This window comes from Sander lucioperca, chromosome 1, assembly GCF_008315115.2.
Source record: "Sander lucioperca isolate FBNREF2018 chromosome 1, SLUC_FBN_1.2, whole genome shotgun sequence".
In the NCBI taxonomy this organism is placed as follows: domain Eukaryota; kingdom Metazoa; phylum Chordata; class Actinopteri; order Perciformes; family Percidae; genus Sander; species Sander lucioperca.
In genome coordinates this window covers 53,106,978-53,126,107 of record NC_050173.1, presented here as the reverse complement: position 1 = coordinate 53,126,107, position 19,130 = coordinate 53,106,978, and the positions used below count along the sequence as shown (strand labels likewise).

The 19,130-nt window shown below is 41.7% G+C and overlaps 1 long non-coding RNA gene across 1 annotated transcript; it reads right to left on the bottom strand.

The window, feature by feature from the left end:
• Positions 1–709: 709 nt before the first annotated feature.
• Positions 710–12,691, bottom strand: LOC116036585. The gene is made up of 3 exons (XR_004101650.2): positions 12,656–12,691; positions 5,838–5,842; positions 710–914 (listed from the first exon to the last, which is right to left on the bottom strand). It is a non-coding gene; the product is annotated as an uncharacterized LOC116036585 (long non-coding RNA).
• Between the last annotated feature and the right edge of the window lie 6,439 nt (positions 12,692–19,130).

The window sequence follows — 19,130 nt, the reverse complement described above, 5'->3', positions numbered from 1 at the left end:
TGTCGTCATTCGTTGACAGTCTGTGAAGTGTTCCGTCCTGGGTTTAGTTGTATTTTTCCGTGTTCCTGGTTTTTCCTGTTCCTGTTCTTTTTCTGTGTTTTTTCGGAATATCACCTGAGGCCTGTACTACGAATCAAGATCAACATGCCCTGGATTTATTTCAGGTACCCGGCTTCACCTAACCTAACAACTGCGGTCCCGCATAACCTGTGTCACGACGGTGGTTAACAACTAGGTCAATCAACCCAGGGTTTCCCAATCCAGCGACGCGCACGTTCACATAAAAGAGCCACATATTTTACATAAGAAGAGCAAACTATAATTCTACATAAATATGAAGAACACAGACGCAGTTTTACAGGCAAAACGCAATACAGTCGCTGCTTCCTAACCCAGGAAGGAAAGCTGGCAAAAAAAAGCCGACGGTGTAAATGCGTAAATCACAACGCTTATCAATATCACTTCCCAATCAGTCAGGCACAAGAGCTGACCATAATTACACTTGTGCTTTCAATAAACTGTCGTTGCTTTAGCCTATTATTTCAGTTGCAACCCTGGCAGTGGTAAGCGATCGTGAGAGCAAATAAAAAGTATAAAAATATAAATCAAACCGATATGCGCACTGGCAACATACGGCTCAAGAAGCCAACAAATAGCCTATACGTAATTCACTCCGCTGAAAATCTATAACTTTCATAAAAATACCCATCAGGGAATGTTAACGGGGTTGTCGGTCTCTAAATGTTTTAACTTTTCTGAGCACACCTCTCTCTCTCTCTCTCTCTCTCTCTCTCTCTCTCGCACCGAGCTCCACCGGATCTTCTAGGAACGGTGACGCCATTATTAATCGAGTATTGATTGGTCAGTAGGCCATGCTTTTACACCGGTTGATCTCTAATCTCCAACATAACCTGCTTGCAAGTTAGACAGTGTGCGGGAGTTTCTTTGCAGTGGATAACACTAATAAAAACATGTGAAAAGACTGTAAACTGTGTAGTACTGAATTGTGTTAGACCGTTAAACTGTTTTTCACCATTTACGCTAAAACATACGAAATTTGAGTTGAATGTGTATTGAGTGCAGCGGTAGAGCCGGTTAGCAATTAGCCTAGCGGAGGGAAACAGCTACAGTAGCCTGGCTCTCTCTAAAGTTAAAACATAGCCCTACCAACACCTCAAGCCTAATAATTAACACATTGTATCTGTGTCCACTTTTTTGTTGTTGTTTCTCTTTAATCCGTACACAAGCAGAATGTAAAAAAACGACACGCTGTGGTTTAATGGGGTGCTACGAGCTGCAGCTAGCTTTTTCTTGGCAAACAACGGTCTGGAGTCTTGTTCCACGGCTATCTGGCAACCTGCTCAAGATGCTGCACAGAAGTCCTCGGCAGATGGATAAACGGTTTCATCAAGAATTAGTTTTTAGCGCCCCCTAAAACCACCAATTTTTACATTTCTGTTTGTGCATGGATTAAAACAAGACACAACATGTCAATTACTGAGCTTCAGAGGTGCTGGTGTGTATTTTTGATCTCTGGACAGAGCCAGGCTAGCTGTTCCCTCCTGGCTTCAGTCTTAATGCTAATCCATAGGCTAGTTGTCTCCTAATTAGTGCACAGACATGATGAGAGTGATATCTTTCCATCTTGCTCTCAACAAAAGAAATCAAAACCATTGATTATTTCTGTCACTTTTGGCTGCCACGTGTATCAATGCATGCCAAACCTTTTATGAAAATCAAAACATCTGATACTGAAAAACAATTTAAGGCAAATCTGAGGATTTACATTTCAATACATTTCAGTCAGCTGACGCTTTTATCCAAAGCGACTTTCAATAAGTGCATTCAACCATGTAGGTACAAACTCATAACTGCAAGAGTCACATAAAAGAAGTACATTAGCTTCAATTAAGCCAAACTACAAAGTGCCACATGTAAGTGCAAGTTCTGTTCTTATTTTTTTATAGCAATTATCTTTTTAGCCATGGTGCAGTCGGAAGAGATGATTTAGACAACTACGTGCAAGACACCATAAACACAGACACTGATAATGTATTCTATATCCTATTACTTTATGTGTTGAAAGATTGCAATACTAAAAATGTTCTTTCAGTTTTAACAACTACCTCAACACGGTTGGTATTATTATAAGAATAGTGTGATATGCTGCCAGTGATATTGCATACAGGGTATTTGTCATTGGGAGTTTAATGAATGGTGAAAAAAAGAAATACATATTCTCTCATACACAGTGACTGATTCTGAGATGCAGCTTTGAATCCTTTGCAAAACAACCCAGAAGCAATGGCAGGTTTTTGTGACTGCAGCGAGAAACTGTCCAAACAGATCATTGCAAAGGCGGAGGATAGCTGCCATACAATCACGTTGGCAACGTGTTCACTCCCAACAGTGAACCCACGTCATATGTTGCTATATTACGGTGTCTTGTTTTATGGAATTTGTATGGTAATCTTTGCCATTTCTAACAGAAAGATTCGCTGACATCAATATGCAAATATTTCTTTTCAGGTCTGTAAAAACAGACCATGCCCTGGGTATGAGGACGGCTTCCATGCCAGTGGTTAAATTAAGATTTTTCTTTTAGTATTTTTCAAAAAATGACTGAAATTGCTCTGTCAGCTGTTGACACACAGATGGATGTGCGCACACCTTCCTACGCATGCACACACACACACACAGATACACACACAAGCCGCACACAGAGAAGAAACACACAGCGTTCAGCGTAGAGCTAATCAGCTGTCTAATCGTCTGTCAGTTCTCATATTCATCATCAGGCCTGGGACATATGGCTCTGCTTTGATCAGGAGGAGTGTATTTCTGTATGTGTGTGTGTGTACTCTGATAACAAAACCCAAGCACACAGACACTACACCGAGGCAAAGGATAGTTTCCAATTTAGTAAAAAACAGCAGGTACACAGAAAAGTACAGTACATACAGAAAACTATAAACTAAAACTTTAAATCTGTCACCAACAGGGCAGACTAACCAAACTCATAGCAGAAATGGAGCTGGCACAACAATCCAGAGATTTAAAACCTAAAAATCCCTGCAGTTACCTTGCAAGGAAACACAGACGCAGCAAATGTCTTCCATAGAAGCTAACAAAGGCATTAATCAAGACTTTCAGATTACGACAACGACAAAATGTCGTCGGTCCATGCCGTCTAAAATGACACATGAAAGCATTTTCTGATCTGAAACAACATCATTCCAAACCTCAGATTTCCAAACTCACTGTTGAAAAAGTAATCAGTTTTATGATGTGACACCACTATGATTAATGTTTGGTTAGATTTAGGGCATACTCACACCAGTTAAGCCGTGCCCGAGCATGTTTGATCCCGAAGTCTGATTTATTTGACTAGTGCGATTGCTCCGTGCCGGTACGCTACATAGTGCCCGATTAAAAGTGGACACTGGACCGATTAAAAGAGATGGGCCCCAACGTCGTTTTCCAAGCAGCGCTGCCTGGAAGGCACTTAAAACGCAACTCCCAGGAATGGGCGCTGCGAGGGGCACGGGCACAAGGGGACCACTGGTGTGAATAAAACACTTAAAAACCTCCTTAAAAACTGGGTTCAGTTATATAAAAAAGCTGTGTAAAAGACGGCCAGATATTAAAAGCAGGTTAAAAGAACCACTGGACAGGACGGACAGCTGAAGATTAAAACTTTAAATAAAAGGTCAACTCCACACCTGCCCTGGTCTCTCTCCTAGAGACATTACAAAATAAATAATTATATATATATAGTTATGTAAATAAATAGCCCAGCGTTGCAATACAAAATAAATTCTATCCCAATATTAAAGACATATTATTTAACCTCAAAAATTAAAATAAAAACATTTAAAGGGTCTAAAATACTGTCTGAATTACTTGCCCTTGAGGTTAAAAAATATACACATACCATTAAAAATTAGTAATAAGTGCTGTGTTTAAAAGGGCTTTAAAGAGTAAAAAGTGCCACACAATAAATAACTATAAATAATTTAAAATACATCATAGAATAAAACCACACTGTTAGTAAAATGTATAAAACCAATGGCATGTGTATTATCATGTTAAAATCTTGAGGCAAGTAATTCAATTTGTAATAATAATAATAATAAATATTAGCAATAAAGACAGAAGCACTATCAAATTATTAAAATATAGATAAGGCAGAATAAAAGTTATAAAGGACAACCAAGGCATCTTTAAAATATTTATTAAAAAAACCCATAAAAACATTAACATATTAGGTAGGATCCCTCTCTGCAGTTAGAAATTAACCCCCAAAAAGGAAAGAATAAAGAAATCTGAAAAGCATGCTATAAAAGACGTAAATATAGAAATATTACAACAAATACCGTTATTATTAAACATAAGGTTAGGGTTAGGGTTAGGTGCCTTGTAGTCGACGTTGGGGGCTTAAAACGCCATTGAGCGAGATGGGCCAGGGCATGGTTTAGTTGGACTCGGCACGGTAAGCATCAGTGTGACTGCTAAACGTGCCCAGGTGTGGTTCTTACCTTACAGATGAACAGGAATTGTAGTCGGCGAGTGCCGCAATGCAATGGCGTAATCGTGCTCGGGCCCTGATGTGTTGCCAGCAGGGGAGTTGGGACAATCATGCTCGGGCACGATAAGGCAATTGGGCCATGTGTGATTACACCCTTTGGAACAAAGACAACTTGGTTAGGTTTAGAGAAAGATCATGGTTCGGGTTAAATTACTTTTTTTAAGGTTAGGGTATCTTTCTAGTCATGGTTACAATAAAAAAACAAAAACAGGAATCTATGAATGGCTCCCCATAACAATTTCACAATTTCCCTCGGGATAAAGTTCTAACTTATCTTATGTTCCAGAGGCATGTTCACAATTCAGGCACTTGAAGTCTTTGATGACATCTGAATGAATGTCATGCAGAGGTACACAGGAATGCTGCTCTGGTCTAACCAACTAACTTTACATAACCTATACAGTTCTGTACATGGCAGCAGTCCAGGATATGACAAAATACACAGGGTGCCAATCAAACAGACGAGGTGGAGGTAGTATAGAGATAGCAAAAGACATCTGTTTATATTTATCTATTTATATTTTTGACATCCTACACACTACCATTATATGAAAGGGGTGCTGTCAGACTGCTGTGAAACTCAACATCCTTAAACCTGACGCCAGAAAAAGAACGTCAGTATTGGAAGATTCTGCAAAACCCATTTTGTTATTATTTCAATGCCAACATTTTAAAAGTTCTCGCTATCTACAATATTTGCGCACGGCAACTATAATGAGGATAAGATTAGGAAAAGATTGTAGTTATGGCAAATAAATAATGGTTTGGGTAGGGCAACCAAAACACATGGTTAAGGCAAGGGAAAGATAGTGATTATGTTGATTAAAAAGCTGGACACAAATTCCACATCTGTGACAGGACGCAAACTCTGGTCTCCTGCATGAATGCCAGATACACTACACATCAACCTACATAAAGAACACACTACTTCCTGCAATGGCACTTAACCATGGAATCGTACGTAAATTGTGATGTGCAGGATTTTCCAATGTGGCCCTAATTCCTAGGGATACTGGGCTGACATACCGCTAAACATTTCTACACAGCAGTACATACTGAGGGAACCGCAAAGATATGTCCATGTCCATTTTATGCTTGTTGTGTGTTAGTAGGCAGAAAAGGCTGGCATGCTGTCCTAAGCTTTGAGCTGTCCACAGAAGTAAGAGATGGTTAAGGGAGCTTCACACCTTCCTGGTTTGGTCCAGACCTTAGACTTTTTAGTTTTAAACCAAAATTACAGGTGTGGAACCTCCCCTGGGCCATTGTCCGGATGAAACAGCCGAACCTTGATCCGATGTAAACATGTAGTGTGGAAGCATTTTTTTTTTATCATATACAGGATCATATACAGGAAGTCCTGTTGTTTTGTTATAAGAGTAGGGAAGCTGTGACCGTGGATGGGCTCAGAGCAGACAGCTGTTAGCGATCGCTGCAGAGAGGAAATTCAAAGTTAAAGTCAACTCAAAGAATGCGGAAAGTGAGGGACATCCGGCGGAGCTTCCCTTAAATGAACCGTCATCGATATAGACTAGGTTCAGAGAGAGATAGGAAGACTTGGCATAAGGACCCAGGTGAGTCCCAGGAAATGCAGGATACTTTTGCCTCGACTCTACTCGCCTTTTTTGGTTTTCCATTATGAAAAAAAGTCCCTGGTACCTGCCAACAAGTACTTTTTTTAGTATCCCCTCCGTCGAGGTTCCAAGCGAGCTGAGGTGATACCAAAAGCTGACGTGAAAACCTGCAGACTTCTGATTGGTCGGAGAGAATCGCCACTAATCACTGCGTCATCTTTGCTAGCGACAGACGGGGGGTGTCCTGAACAGACCCGCCATTTTTAAATAGTTTAGCCAGCGGCGTTTTTTTTTGCTGCCTCCAGCTTCTTTTGAAACTAAATTTGTCTTCTAGCTGTGGCAAAAAGCCACGTGCCCAGAGTCAAAAACACACATTTAACATTCTGTGTGTGTGTCGCGTGAGGTCACGGCAGTTTCCTGCGGCGTCACTATGACGACCAGCCATGCTCGCCTCACGCATGAGGCGGTACTAAATCTGCAATGGAAAAAGGAAGACGTGGCATCGCGGCCGAGCCGAGTAGAGCTGGTACTAGCAGTGGGTAAGCGCCATTTGTTGTAGATATGGCAGTAGTTGGTAAGAGTAAGGTTGGATAGAACAGTCACTTGATTAAGAATCAGCTGATCTAGCACCAATTAAAGTTGCTTTGACAAAAAAGGTGGGGTTACCGCAGCTGGGATCTTCTTTCTACCAGTGCACAGTTCAGCTCTGCCATCACTGCTGACTAATGAGTTATTCCTCAAGTGTGTTATGAATGTAAGCTAAACCCTTCTCAAAGGTGTTCAATTTTACCTGGCGAACCAAGCCAACTAAGATATTATCTTCTGTAACAGGATGACAAACCCAGGCAGGACCAGTTCCATGGACAGCGTCTGTAATATTTTTCAGTATATTTCAGTCTGTGAGCCAAACATCGTCGCAGACACATCGTTTTATGAATGATGAATTTGTTTTTGTGTTCAGCAGCTGTAAAATGTCTTTTATTTGATCAGTTTTTTTCCAATTTGGTTGCTTGCATATACTATCACATTCATGCTTGGCCTTCTGAACTGTGGCTGTGCACAACACATACACATGTGCACACACACTTTGTCATGTTATCAGTAGGAGGGCCGTAGCGAACATTTAACTTACAGCACTGATCAGCTGTTTCCGCTGTCAGCGTCTTCCCGGATAGCCTATCGTGTATTCGTCTCCGGACAGTATGAAACAGCCATTACTCTCGGACATTAAAGAATAAGCCATCTCTTTTACATGCCTGTTTACACTTTAACCTCTTTCTTCCTTTCAGTTCTCTTCATGTTCTGTATCTTTCTTAACCTGTCCAACCCTTTCTTTTCCTCTCTGTTATCCTCTCCCTCTGCACCTCTAACCATATACACCTTCTTTCTCTCCTCATTTTAACAGTTTCTCTCTGTAGGCCATGTGGATACTATTATTATTTGTTCTCTCTACTACCCGGGCTGCTTTGGTGCAGTATTAGAATTATTTGATTAGACTGTCTAATGTTTTTATTCTTTTATTTCTTAAAATTATTGTCATAACAAAACAGCAAAGAAGTCACTGCCACAGCTCACATGTTGTATGTACACTCACCTAAAGGATTATTAGGAACACCCTAATAGCGTGTTTGACCCCCTTTCGCCTTCAGAACTGCCTTAATTCTTCGTGGCATTGATTCAACAAGGTGCTGGAAGCATTCTTTAGAAATGTTGGCCCATATTGATAGGATAGCATCCCCCACACCATTACACCACCACCACTACCAGCCTGCAGAGTGGTAACAAGGCATGACGGATCCATGTTCTCATCAGACCAGGAAACATTTTTTCAGTCTTGAAAGATTCAATTTTGGTGAGCTCGTGCAAATTGTAGCCTCACTTTCCTATTTTTAGTGGAGATGAGTGGTACCCGGTGGGGTATTCTGCTGGTGTAGCCCATCCGCCTCAAGGTTGTGTGTGTTGTGGCTTCACAAATGCTTTGCTGCATACCTCGGTTGTAAGGAGTGGTTATTTGAGTCAAAGTTGATCTTCTATCAGCTTGAATCAATCGGCCCATTCTCCTCTGACCTCTAGCATCAACAAGACATTTTCGCCCACAGGATTGCAGCATACTGGATGTTTTTCCTTTTTCAGACTATTCTTTGTAAACCCTAGAAATGGTTGTGCATGAAAATCCCAGTAACTGAGCAGATTGTGAAATACTCAGACCAGCCCGTCTAGCACCAACAACAATGCCACGCTCAAAGTTTCTTAGATCACCTTTCTTTCCCATTCTGACATTCAGGTTGGAGTTCAGGAGATTGTCTTGACCAGGACCTCACCCCTAAATGCATTGAAGCAGCTGCCATGTGATTGGTTGATTAGATAATTGCATTAACGAGAAATTTAAGAGGTGTTCCTAATAATCCTTTAGGTGAGTGTAATGTTTTCATGAAAAATGAATGGGTAATATTAACATTTATGACCAACAGTGCTTTTCATTCCACTTTCGTTCCCTGTTGGCTCTGGCGTTATCTATATTGATTTTCTTCCCCCTGTCAATCTCCAGTGCTGCTGAAGGCAATATTTTCAAACCACTTTGCCTTCTAGGTGCTATCTCTACATAACTACAATGTGTTGTATTTGTTCACATTCACCTTTGTTAACAAGCTTCCTCTAGCCCTAAATGTAAAAAATGTTTACATTACAATCTGTAGAATATTGTTGTCATTTTCAGGTTCATACTTGTATTTTGGGTTTCTACTAGAGCATGCTTTTCCCCCCCCCCAAGCCCAATGTGCTCCGATTGGTCAGCGTTTGCAGGTGTTCCGCATCTGTTCCGCATCTGTGCTCTGGGAGTTTTAGTACTGTCATTGCAGCCGGAGAATGAAACGGCACTGTAGCGGCACTTTCTACCAATATATAGTACAGTTGTGACATCACAACCATAGAGAAGTCCTGACGGCTCGTTTAAAGGCACCGTTTCTGAATACGGGTTGCATTTCTCCGTGAATTGTGCGTTTTGATACTTTCACAGTATTTATGTAGCACCTAAACCTGCTTTATAATAAAAAAAGACATGGAAATCTCAGTTTTTACAATATGGGACCTTGAAAGTCTAGGGTATTTGCAGTTAAAGCCACAAATCCAAAAGTGGAACGTTCTTCCAGACGACAAAAACAAGCCAAATTTTTAAAATCTGCTAATAACTACTTAACTCTGTAACCACTGATCTTTTAGTGTACTAATACTACTGCTGTAACTTAACCCTTTCATTCCAAAGACAAAAATGGTTGTCCTGCTAACATTTATGTGCATCTCAATTTTTTTAAATCACCATGGCTATTAAAAGTAAAGTAGTATCATTTAATATTTATGAGTCAATATATGCAGAAGATGTGCAGAGTATTGTGTTGCAAAATGTACTTTCTAAGAATTGCGAAGATGCCAAATATAAGATCGTTACAGAAACTAATCTGTTAAATGATGAGGTGATTTTGGTAAAACTTACTTACCACAACCATATTACCAATAGAAAATACAGGCAACAAATGATAAAATACAAGAATTACATTTACTCAAAGTAACTCGAGTAAAACCTCAATAATGTTTGTAATGTCGTCAAGGGTCACCACACAAAATGATGTCTTTATGAATGAAAAAAAAAGTCCTTTTGATCGAAATAATGACTTTTTGAATCAGTCATTGCAGAGGTGATGTGTAAAGTGTGTGCGGGAATTGACATTTTTGTTATCTCTTTGGACACCAGTGCAGTGCCCATTTGGAGTGCGTGCCTGTTCAGAATGGGCCGATTGCTTGGTTCCCAGTATTTTTTTCACAACTTTATCTGACTGTAAGCACAGTTAATCTGGCGCAGCTCGGCTTTGGCTCATCTAGAGATTCGGTGTGTCACCTTTTTTTCGTCTTGTAAACATCACATATCCATGGTAGTGATGTGGCCCGGGCGGGTGAAGCAAGGAGCCTGGTTCAGCCTGCTGGGGAAGACGCTACAGCGCGCAGAAAATGGCCGGAGAAACGTGCACAACAGGTAACAGACTGACTGTAAGGCAAGGAAACTTTATTTCTATAGCACATTTCAGAAACAAGGCAATTCAAAGTGCTTTACATAAAACATTAAACAGCAATTAAAAAGAGATAGAAAGAAGAAAAAAAACTGTCTCAAATAGAATAACATACAAATACAGCTAGAACTGCAAGCAGTTATGACGGGGTCCAAGCCTCCCCGTCGCGTGTCCCCCCCTGGCGCAAGTCGCCCCTGATGACCTGCGGAGCCCACGAAAGTGGAGCACGCAAAAGCAGAACCCAAAGCATGACGGTGGAGAGGCAAATGTCAGGAAATTTCACTAAGTGCGAGTTCCAAAGTATGTAGTAAATTGCAATAGTACATTTCTCATTCATCTATGTAATAAACCAAGACGTATCTGTATGTACGCGTGTGTGTGTCCGTGTTTGGGGGGGAAGGTAACCTGCACGTCACACGCAGACGCCACATGCAGTGCGCTTTACAACAGCGGGGCGGGTGTTACCGCCATACATGATTGCTGGATATACCAAACTAACTTTTCTTCACTTGCCTGAAGCACGAGCGAATAGCTGAAAGGAACATCGTGACTGTTGTGTGGAATAAGGTTGGCAAAAAAAGGCCCTATGCTTTTCAGTGTTTATTATTTCGCTAAGAGGAAACTCTAAATATCAAAAAAAGCCAGACACTATATAATAATAAGTTGCTGTGAGCTGTAGCCTACATTCACCACTTCTAAACAGAAGCCGAACATAATGTAATCTCAGTGATTATTCCTTCACAGCGCTGTGTAATGCGAGAAAATCTCAGAGCTGAACCGGGCAGACACAGCAGTTTTCATCAGACTCACCCTGGGTCGGGTTAATTAAGTCTACTGCTAACTTACAACACTAATAACGTTACCGTCGCCAAAATACCCCCGCGAATCAAATCCATACTTCACCGTTAACCGTCAAGCCACTAAACCTGTATGGAAATGAGCGCCTCTGCTGAAGTGTTAAATTTGTTAACGATCATGCGACACGAGACAACACTCTCTCTCTTTCTCTCTCTCTCTCTCTCTTTTTCTCTCTCTGTGCACACACACACACAAACTGTCCGGTTCTGGTGGTTGATGCACGCAGATATGTGCTGATTAGCTCTCATAACGGGCCAGTTGGGTAGCACACTACCATGAGTCCATGACACTAATGTCTGATTACTCCACATTTTCATTGTATTATTTTGTGATTACATTCTGACGTTCTAACGTTCTCTGTCAGGTAAATCAGTAAGTCAGTAGTTGGCTATACAGTGGAAGTGGAAGTGGAGTTGCATATTAAGTGGTTTGGGGTCCTTCTGTAAGTCATTTTGGGGTACAATTTGGTTTTGAAGAATTCTACAAGCAGAAATATCACAGGCTAAGCAATCGATCCGTTCCAAACAGGCACAATTTCAACGGGAACTGTAGTAGTTGAGTAAAAGGCAACAACGCTTCTACCTCAATTATAGCGCCCCCCTTGTGGCCGATCTTTACCAAATTTGGTAACGAGCCTCAGATCGGCATGCCGAACAAGCATGACAAGTGTCATGTTGATAGCCATTACTATGACAGAGATATTGCAATTGCAAACACATCCATGGAATTATTTGCAAAACGCGTCTACGTTGATTATAGCGCCCCCTAATGGTTGATCTTCGCCACATTTGGTACAGAGCATCGGAATGGAATGTCGAACAATAATACCAAAATACCAAGTTTTGCTCTGATACCTATGAATTTGGCCGAGATATGCTAAAGTTCATGTTTTGTGGCTAGCTACGAAAATTAGTTTGGTAACATAAATAAGCTAAATTATTTTGATAAATTGTTCTCGGGTCTGGGGATGCTACGTACCAAGGTTTGTGCAGATCGGTCGCACGGTCTAGGAGGTGTTTGAAGAAGTAGGTTTATGATAAACGTGATTTTTCACGAAAACGTCTAGGCGGAAATGGGCACGGCCTATATCATGAGATTCACCTGAATTCAGTGGATATAAGTATTTTTAATGTGCAATGTACGGTTTGGGAGTTATAGGGTCAAACGCGGCTACGTTGATTATAGCGCCCCCTAATGGTCGACCTTCACCAAATTTGGTACAGAGCCTCAGAGTGGCATGTCAAACAATAATCCCAAGTTTTTGCTGATAGCATTTAATTTGGCAGAGATATACTAAAGTTCATGTTTCGTTGCTAGCTACAAAATTTTGAGAGCAGAGCAGGTGAATCGCAATCAAGGACCCTTCTAGGGATGTAGCAACTTCCCGCTCCTGCTGCTGTACTACACATGCGGGAGACACACACACACACGCACACACACACGCACAGATATTCCTTGATTTATAGATAGATGTAGCCAACAGCTTAGTTTAACAAAAAGACCATAAATGGGGAAACAGATGGCTGTCTGTCTAATAGAATACACCTACCAGCACCTCTAAGACATAATAGCTCAACGACCAGGCTATTGATATGATGATTCACAGCGAGGAACTGCAATCGGAACACACATGAAACCTAAACTGGGGGCAGAATACTGGCTTTACACTGGGACTGATAACACAAATAATCTCACTTTTGCACAATAATTGTGAATCTAATCACTTCCTTCCATTAAGCTATACAGACTACACTGTCCTTTGTTTGGCATGGTGCAGTGTTGTTCAGATTTGTTTCTTGTGAATTGTGTGTTTTCTCCACCAAGTGGATTTACCTCTGAATACTACTTGATCTTCTGCCTTCCGGCTTTTATCCATACTTCTGAGCGCTCCCTTGGACATTTTTAACCAACAGCTGCTGATTAGATGTGGATTCTTTCCCCCAGACCTGTATAATTAAAGCCTTGAGACAGAGAAAACATACTGGAGCACATCGCTGCCGGAGGACACCAAAGTTTCCATGCTGCCCTTCCTCGAGTACGCTATTCAGTGTTCACACCTTAAGCAACAAAATAAATAAAAATTACAACTGCTGACCAGGACTAACAATGACTTTACTTCAGCAGTTTATTTCCAGGAAAATTGGTTCACCCTCAACTCTGGTGGCACAGCGGCGCTGCGGGGGTATACGCTGATTCAGGCGGACTGTGATACACAAATCAGCAGCGAAAACAAAAGGGAGGGAATGTATGTTTTAATACCAAGAACAAGTGGTGCTTCGGTATGGCCTGTTGAATCACGACTTGGCTCTCTCATGCTGGAATCGCATGCTTTTTTTCTCTGCAAGCCGTTTTGCTCACTCAGGGAGTTTGCCTCAATTATTTTGCTGCTGTGTACATCCCCCCTCAGGCAAAAGCAAATGGCATGCCGTGCCAACTATCAGGACAGATAATAAAAATGAAAACCAAACATCCCGGCTCTGCAGTCTTCATTCAGGGCCACCGGAGGAATGAATTCCCTCCGAACACAGTAGAGAATACAGAATACAGAGGAGCCACGTTTTACTCCACCATTAAAGGTTCAATCCCCTCCTTCTCCAATGCCCTTCATGGCTGTTTGAGGCCCAGATGGCTCCGAGATACTAATGCTGGAGGCAGACAGACATATCGAAACTGCAGTTCAAAAGAAGACCCAAGTCAGAAAGTGCTATGACTCCATCATTGCTATATGATGTCTTTAACAATTGTCAGCGAGCCCAGCTGCTGAGCACTCAAAACTCAGGCCTGATTTCTATGGGAAGCCACAGGTCCACTCATCTTCCCCTGGAAACCAATTCCAGAGGAAAACCTTCACCAACATTCTTAAATGGGATGGGAACATATCCCACTATGACCGTTTTATCTCAAAGTGTCTGTCTACATCTACTCATCCCTTTCTCTCAATTGTAATACTGCCACCTAATACATATGTGTTTGCTACAGAACAGCAGTTATTAACCTCTCTCGGGCAAATATCAGTGGGGCCTGGATGCTTCAAAATGGCTCCTACTGATTCCCAATGACTTTGGGATAAGAATGGGACACGAACCCCGGTCTCCTGGGTGAAAGTCCTGTGTTGTTTGACCCATCCACCACCACAACCTTCCTCCTTATGCAGATTTTCAGTCTTTCATACTACTCGCTACCGTTGTATCTCTTAATACTACATCATCTTACAGCGCCGCAGTCGAGCTGTTCCTTTTCGCGGTGCGTTCCATACAATACATGTGTTTGCTGCAGGACAGCAGTTATTACCCACTCCCTTAACCAAATATCAGTGGGGCCTGGATGATTCAAAATGGCCTCTACTGTTAATGAGTCCGAATGACTTTGGTTAAAAATATTTGATCTGTTTGTGGCGCTAGATACAAATTCAGATAAACTTTTTAACTAGAACCTCCAGCAGGTCACTGTTTTTAGCCTGGCTCCTCCCTCCTATGTACTTCCGCTCAATTTTCATTTTCCTTCAGTACTACGTCTGGGTCTGCGGGTTTTCTCCGGCCAAATCACCGGTCCAATCAGTGAATTAGAGGGAGTGGCTGAGAACGATAACGTTGAGGTTGTGCGCTAGTTTCAGTTGTAGTTCCGTAATGGCGGCGGAGAAAGATACGAGCGAAGCCATTCGGTCCGTTGTGACAACGCTGCCGAATATACTTAAGTTAAAGCCCAAGCAAGAACAATCTTTGCTGAGTTTTGTTGGTGGCCATGATGTTGTGGCCCTCCTCCCCACGGGGTTCGGGAACAGTTTGATTTTCCAGCTTGCTCCATTAGTGGTGAAGGAGTTGGCTATGGCGAACGCTAGCGATGCTAAGCCGACGTCATGACCAAACGTTAGCGATTGGTTATGGCAGATCCAGAGTGACTCTGGGCAGATCCAATAGTTTTAAACTTCAACAGAGTACCTGCCTTCAAGGAAGTTAACACTTGTCAATGGAGAGTGGCCAGACTCTGTACAAATGAAATGTACGAGTCTGGTAGGACCAGGCTACAATGTTTTAACCTTTCCAGAGAAATATCTCAACATTTACTAAATGGATAGGTTTTGAACACAATGTTTTGAACAGACATTCATGGTCCCCAGAGGATAAAGTCTACTAACTTTGGTGATCTCCTAACTTTGCACGCCATGAGGTTAAATTTGTTACAAACATCATGTGCCCCTTGGGATGAATTGTTATAATTTTGGTGACTTTTCTTCTAGTGCCAACATCATGTTGACATTCTTTTCAATCTGTACAGTACATAGTGTTTAGTGCTAATGAGCAAATGTTACCATGCTTACGCTAAACTAAGATAGTGAGCATGTTAAACATTACAAAAGTAAATTAATAACTTCTTTGTATCTTTACTCTTGGTTTCTTTATTTCCTTTTTCTTTCGAGGTGTGTAGATTGATTTGATAAGAACATAGGATAGGAATATATAAGCTTTTGCTTCAAGCCTTTTCAGTCACTTTTAACCGTTTGAGTTTATACTGTGATATCTTTATAATTATTGTTTCATGATGATTAGTCTCACACTGCCAGACTTTACTCCACAGTAAGGTCTGGCTACACCCCATGATACATTCTGGGATAGGACAAAAGTTTATATTGACGATGTTTCATTTCCGGGATTGTTCAGGTGCCGCCGGAAATTCCACCGGATGTCCCTCATTTTGGATGTCCGTCACCTTCCACTTTCTTTGTGTTGGCATTCCAAACTCCGGTCCATATATAAGGACTGTGGTTAACTGCTCCTCAGATCTCTGCAGGGTAAATCCAGACAGCTAGCTAGACTATCTGTCCAATCTGAGTTTTCTGTTGCACGACTAAAACAACTTTTGAATGTACACATGTTCCACCTAAACAAGTTCCTTCCCGAGGCTATTTTGCAGAGGCGCCGTTGCTCCATACGAGAAATGTCAATAAACCAGAGCACGTTTTTCTCCCATCCCGGAATGTTGTGTGGACTAGCCAGACCCTCCTCCGCAGCGCTGTGGAGGAAGGTCTGGCAATGCAGGACTAGCATTTCTTTAAACCAATCACAATCGTCTTAAGGGCGGACGGTAGACGGTGGAAGCTCCAGACGCAACAACGGTGGCTTTGCAAAATGGATGTGAGGCAATTAGCGCTGTTGTCGTTTCAGACTTTATGACTGACTAAACAACTACTACTACTTGGGCAGAAGAACCTGTTTATTGAAATCTGATACTCAATCCAGAGTCATTTGATTTTTGGAGATTGTTTTTTTAGAGACGTTTTAGATACTAACACAAGTTTTATTTTAGTATGAAGTATTCCTTTAGCGTAAACCTATGACCACTTAATATCTCTTTGTCCAATTTTAGACATCACAAATACTAATAATAAGCAGAGGTTTAGATAGACTGTCTCCTATTCCAGGGATAAGTTCCAGCACATTTTCCGCACCGGTGATTGGCTCATTGGCTGTCTGCTGCCTCCATCGAGGAACGGCGTGACACCAGGGTGAGGGAAAGGCCTGGATGCATTGCCAGTGATCCTTTACATCGAGTTGACCATCTGTTCAAAAGCTTTTCATTTTGATTTGAGACGGCCAATCAACACCCCTGTGCGTTTTCTAGTTTTATTTATTTGTATTCCTTTTTTAGAAAGGTTTAATTCAATTCAGTTACATTTTATTTATAGTGTCAAATCACAACAGGAGATATCTCAGGACACTGTACACTTTACTATAATTAACAAAGACCCAACAATTTCCCATGAGCAAGCATTTGGTGTGACAGGGGCGAAGAAATACGTCCTTTCTCAATCCGTTCTCACTCCGAACTTGTAAAATAAGGACATTTGGACAGTGGCTGTCAGTGTCTGCAGCGACGAAAAAAGCGCCCTTCAGCGTGTTCATAGAACGTACCGGGGAGAGCAGCAGCTACACGGGGTTTAGCGAGTAGTATGTAAGGGGGAAATTCCACGTAGGGAGGGTGGTCGGGGTGGTGGATGGGTCAAACACAGGACTTTCACCCAGGAGACCGGGGTTCGTGTCCCGCATGTTTTTAACCATCCTGTTATTGCCGCGTGCCACGGAAGCGTAAGCCCACCCATGACCTTTTCCTAAACTCAACCTTCCCGTTCGCCCACCCACGACCTTTTCCTAAACTCAACCGTCCCATTCCCGCAAGTCACGGAAACGTAAGCCCACCCACAACCTTTCCCTAAACTCAACCGTCCCATTCCCGCAAGTTACGGAAACGTAAGCCCACCCACAAGCTTTTCCTTAACCTAACTGCGTCAAAAGGGACGTCAATAGTCCCAAACAAGCGCGTTTAGTTAAAGCGTGTTATATGATGCTAAAGGAGACTTTTAGCGTCAATAACAACGACAAAGGCACCTGACCAAGTGTCCGTATTTTACGAGATGGGAGTGACAATGTGTTGCCTTTCTACAAGCAGAAACCTCGGACAGAACCTGACTCTTTGTGGGCGGCCATCTGCCGCTGCCATTTGGGACACAAGTTTTTATAGTTTTACAGTAATTTGTTTTTGCTAGGGCCAGGTAAACTGTCTCAGAAGTATGTAGCTACATATACGTACAGAATACATGGTTGGGAAATGGCCATAATGTTTAATGTTTAGTCTTCACACTACTTTAGTTCCTGATGTGAAGCACAGCGCATCTCATGTTAAGTCCGTTCAGTTTCTATGAAAAAACTCAAACTGAAATGATTTACGTTCATTGTTATGTTATTTTGTATATGGTAATACATTTTTAGTTTAGTTGTAGTTTTTTTTTTAAGGGTTAAGTCTTTCTTTAGTTTCAGTTTATTAAAATTGTTTTTCACTGCTTATTTAAAACGTAATTTCCCCTTGGGGATCGTTAAAAGTATGTCTTCGTTTTAGTTTTAGTTGACTATAATAAACTCCTGGGTCCACACCAATATCCTCTGCACACAAGCTACCATTCAAGGTAAGCAGCTATAACAAAACCCACTATACACATCTCCTCGCTCTGCAACAGAATTGTCCGTCTTAATGTCTGTTAATAATTAATGCATTTGAATTTGCATGATTTCACACTGTCTGTACAACCGCTGTGCAACCTCAGCCTTTGCAAACCTTGGCACATTTTAGCCGGGGAAATATACAGTACAGTCCGAGATGTGCATAATTCATTTCATGCATCTCATTCTTCTTCAGTGTGTCTTATTTTATGGTGTGCTGGACCCATGCGCTAATGAACACTCATTATACTTCCTCCTAGAGCTACAGCTGTACTGTTTGCAAGACTGCTCAAATGCAGATTTTTTAATAAGGCCTGGATGTAGTTGAAAACGTGCTCTGGTTTATTGGCATTTCTTTAAACCAATCGCAATCGTCTTCGGCGGTGCCAAGCACCGGACGGAGCCCCGGTGCCGCTGCAAAATAGCCTCAGTAAGGAACTTGTTGTGTGTATGTTCAAAAGTTGTTTTAGTCGAGTGGGGTTGGGAACCGGAGGGTTACTGGTTCAAGTCTCTATACGGACCAAAGTATGGTGGTGGACTGGTAGCTGGAGAGGTGCCAGTTCACCTCCAGCCTCCTGGGCACTGTCAAGGTGCTCTTGAGCAAGGCACCGAACCCCCAACTGCTCGGGGCGCCTTTCCATGGGCAGCTCCCTCACTCTGACATCTCTCCATTAGTGCATGTATAGGTACTCAGCATGTGTGTGTAATTCAGGCCTGTCTGTAATCTGGGGGATTAATAAAGTATACATTATTACATTATTTTAATCAACTCAATGTGTTTTCCCACACCTCCATTTGGAAATGTTTATCTACACGAGTCCATTCCAATTGAGGTATCAATGTCTCATCTGTTCATTTAGTAATGTTTACTGTCGTCATGAAGAAATCTTGTGTCTCAACATTTACGTCTGTCTGGGGTTTTACAACAAGTTCAACAGTGACGAGGCCATTTCCTCCGACTTCATCTGAGGCAAATAGCTCAATAAAATGTTTTCAAATTTATTTTATTTATGTCAACGGTTTTGGACATGCAAGGTTTTCACCCGGCAGCGAAGATTTA